Below are 4,635 nucleotides of genomic sequence, written 5' to 3'. Positions count from 1 at the left end.
ATGCTACCAGAAAGTTTCTAAGTATACACATTTATATTTATTGTATTTATATTTCTATAGATATTTATATACTTGAGATAGTATTCTAACTGGTCTGAAGCTTACTTTTTAATATCCTTAACACCATCATGGACATTTCCCATCAATAAACTGCTTTAAATACCTGTATAATATACCACAGTATGCATAGACTGCTCTGCATTTCAACAGAAGCGATATGTCTTACTCATTCTGTGTCTTTTCCACCTTGCATGCTGCTAGGCATTTAGGACACACATAACAACTGTTAGAGGAACAGATGCCATTATTCAAACAGAATTACCCAGTTTTTCCACTTCTAAAAGAGGTGGGCTTTGGCTTGGACAAAATCACAGAAATTTCCCACTATCCTTGTACTCTGCCTTCCAATTCCTGATCCTTTGTAAACACAGCTTTCCACCGAATTAACCATGGCTAAAATGCTTCTACCCTGAGAATATCTGATAAAGCCTGGACATTCTTTTATCTTTAAGAGGAGCACCATCTGGGAGAAAACAACACTCGATTCAGAAATTAATCTTCAGGATGCTCTGGTTCCAGCCGGGCCATTTCAGTTGTGTCCCTCTGAAACTAGGACATGCCAGCCACAGTGGCCCGAGTCCACATTTGTTCTCCTCCATTTATGGGTCTAGTCAAGGAAATGGAGATTTTTATTTTGGTGAGAGCACACGCGTGCTCGTGACTCGAGGTCCTGGTTTGCACAGGACAGCTCCCAGTTGCGCCGTTGTGACCATATCCAATTCAGGATCCCCTCGTGTCCCTGTCAATTACATGGCCCCACAGAGCCCGTGCCCTCGCCAGCAGGCTGGCTTTCTCTGTCTCAACCACCACAGAAGGATTATTGTGAGCCCTGCGCCGCTGTCTTTTTGGTATGACATGTGTCATCAAAATCCATAAAATTGGCTTTAAAAGCAGAGATTTGAAAGCGTGGCCTCTTGCTTCCCTTCACTTCGGTCAGACTGCCAGCCAGCTGTCCCTCCTTCCATCCTTGGTACTGAGGCCTGATGTGGCTCTTCAGTCCTTGACCAGCGCACGTCCTGTGTGTGACTATGTTGCCAGCGGGTCTAGGGGAGCCGAGGGACAGGGTGGAGGTGGTCCCAGTGAGCCGCCTGTTCTTCAGGTGCGATCAGCACGTGATCTCCACCATCTCCTTAAGACGTGAGCATCTGACTTGGACTATTCATCTGTTGGAAGTGACTCCCATGGTTTTTCTTTTACTTTCTCCGGCCCTCTCTCCCTTCCTGCCTTTCAGTGGGAGGCCTATTGCTTTGTGAATCCGCCCCCCTCGGCCCTTTCTTCTTCCTGAACACTAGACTAGCCCCTTGGCCTTGACGCCCCTCCAGGGACCTCTGCTTTACGTAAATCGTGCTGAAGTTTTCCTCCACGTCCACCACTGGATCCCAGCCTGTCTGGAAGGTAAACCTCTAACGTGTGCTCTCTCCCAGGACTGGACACTTGGTGCTTAGACCCCTGCTCTCACTCAGAATATTTCTTTATCTGGACTGCAAACCAACTCTATGGGCTGGAAGCAGCTGCTCAAAAGAGAATTTTCCTAACACTGACATAATTTAATAAAAAGTGAAAAATTCAACCAGAGGCCGGTGCTCACTGAATATAGATAAGAGCATCCTACATTAAGTACTACAAAACTAAGTGCCATACGTAAAACATGAAGCTAAACATTTGTTTTGCTAAATATAGTATATTTTGGAGCACAGTAATATTTAAAATTAATTTATTATTTGATTCCTTCAACATGTATTTATTGGGCATCTTCTACAGGGTGCCAGGTACTATTCTAGAAGCTAGAGATCCTTTGGTGACTAAAATAGACACATTGATTTATGCCTTAAAGAAACTTAGAGTGAGTGAGGGAGAATAACAAGTAAATCCATTATTTGAACACAGTGAGGTAAATGCTTTAAAAGATTTATACTGACAACTGCAGGATCAACAAGAAGGGGCATTTAATCCAAGATGGAGGTGTTACATATGTGCCTGGCCTTGAGCAATCCCATTCCCTCTGTAGTGCTTCTTAGAAATTGGAAAGTCAATAAGAACTGAGTGTCTCCACCTGTGTTTCCAGTATGGTCACCGCTCGTCACGTGTGGCCATTGAGCACTTGAAATGCGGTTAGTGCAACTGAGGGATTGGATTTTACTTTTATTTAATTTTGAAATATTTAACTTTAAATTTTAAAATGGAAATAATAGAAAACATTTTCAACTAGATACAATCTCTTGTTTTTATAGGATCCTACTTAAACTGTGGACATTTAGCATTTGAACTGAAGTGCTACAAGTGTAAAAGACACGGGGGAATGAGTGTGGCTCAAGCAGTTGAGCTCCTGGCTCCCACATGGGTTGTCCCGAATTTGGTTCCCAGTACCTCCCCCCCAAAAAACAAACAAAACACAAACAAACAATAAGCAAAACAAATGAAAAAACCAACTCAGGGAAGCTGATGTGGCTCAGTGATTGAGCGCCGGCTTCCCATATACAAGTTCCTGGGTTCAGTCCCTAGCCCCTGGTACCTCAAAAACAACAACAACAACAAAACAACAAAAACAAAAACCCACCAGATTTGCAAGACTTAGTATGTAAAAATACATTAATAATATAATGATATTAATAACTATAATGATTATATGTCAAAATGATAATTTATACACATTGGGTTAGTAAAAATGTGTTATCATAATTAATTTCACCTTTATAAACTTTATAAAAGGTGACTACTAGGAAATTTAATATTATATATGTGGCTTGTGTTTTTGTTGGACGGAATTGGTCTAACATTTAGTTGGCACTTGATGGAAGTGGACTCTGGGAGTGGGGGCAAGAACACAGTGGTATAATCTGACACTTGCATTTGATCACTTCACTTAATCTTTGGCCATTGCTCTTCACTGTGATTCCTCCACAGTCCAGAAATGCTATATGGATTAAGTAATTTAACGGTTAATAAGCCATTTATGAAGAATCTTTCCCTATTTGCAAAATGAGTTGTCACAAAACAATCATAAAGCAGACTACCATTTTAAACAGTGCTACTGATTGCTAAAAATAATTTCTCAAATGAAAAAATGAGAACGAGATTTTTAAATCAATTTTTGTTATTAGACTTCAGAAGTCTTAGTAACACAAACTAAATCAAAGATCTGAGAAGTAAAACAAATTAGCTAAATAATTTATGTCACAAGTGGAGACATTAATCATAGCCACGATTAATTCAGAACTTTGTTCCAGGTAAGTGTTTGTGGATGTTATTTCACTTAATACTCACAGCAGCCCAAGAGGTAGGGGTATCATCTCCTCTTTACAGAGAAAGGATACTAGTAGGCCTGGAGAACTAGATACGCACAAGGACACATAGCCGTTAGGTGGTATGCATGGGGCTCACCTCCACGTCTGCCCTTCCACAGGGCTTGAGCTCTTAACCGGGAGGGAGGCGGCCAGACCGAAGAGGGTCAGGATGCCCCTAACAATGCAGGGTCAAGGTCGGTGGCCAAGGGAGGTCCAGTCGCCAAGTAATGGAACATGAGCCTGAAAGTCAAGATGCCATCATGGAAATTTAGAAGTAGGCAAAAAAGACAGGTCTCAGGAGATGGGTAAAGATCCATGGAAAGAAATTCTGGAAGGCGAAGATAAGCAGAGGACCAGCGAGACAGGTAGCCTGCTCCCAGAGTCTGAGGGTAAGTAACAGAGACCCAACCAAAGTAGTTCACAGTCAGGGGCACAATTCTAGTTCCTGGAAGGACTACAGTGAAGGCATAAAAGGGCTCCATTTCAAAGGAATAATGTAGACGGCCCTTGCTGTAACCACGAAGTATATTCTTGAAAACCTAACCCCCAAATGCATATGTCAAAAGCAAATTTTTCAGAATGAAAGACTGTTACACAATTTCTAGGGTACTGGGTGTAGAGGCAAGTTCACCCCAGGAGAGTCATTAACACATATTATATTCAATTACCTTCCTATTACTCTGCTTCCTGTCACAGTCAAATATCACATACACACGGAAAAAAAAGGTCGATGAAAGAGACCTCCACTTTACCTTGATTCGCTCTTCAACCCACTCAAATATGGATTCTACCACGCTTTACTCATGAACTGTTCTCACAGTGGCTACCAATGATTTTCCTGTTGCCAAATCTAATGTAAGTTTTTTTAACCCTCCTCTTATTTAACCTTTCACCAGCGTTTAGCATAATTGACTAGATTCCTTCGCTTTACTTGCTTCTCTTGGCCTTCCCAATACCACATACTATCCGTAGCAAATCTCCCACCTTTCCAGCCACTCCTCGGTTTGTTTGGCTGGCTGTTCCTCCTCTACAAATCTCTGTATGAATTTGGTCCTGTGTTTTTTATATGTACACACTTGCTTTAGATGATCTTATCAATATCCATGGCTTCAAATATCTTTTAAATCTTAATGATGCTTAAATTTTGATCTCCAGCTTAGATCTCTCTGTGAGCTCCAGACCCATTATATCCATTAGCTCACATCCTTCTCAAACAGCAGGCATTCCCCAAAGTGCCTCTTCCTCCAAACCTCCCCATACCAGCAAATGATACCACAATCTACCCAATTGC

Source organism: Dasypus novemcinctus, chromosome 27 (genome assembly GCF_030445035.2).
Source record: "Dasypus novemcinctus isolate mDasNov1 chromosome 27, mDasNov1.1.hap2, whole genome shotgun sequence".
In the NCBI taxonomy this organism is placed as follows: Eukaryota; Metazoa; Chordata; class Mammalia; order Cingulata; family Dasypodidae; genus Dasypus; species Dasypus novemcinctus.
Note: the sequence above shows the minus strand (reverse complement) of the source record.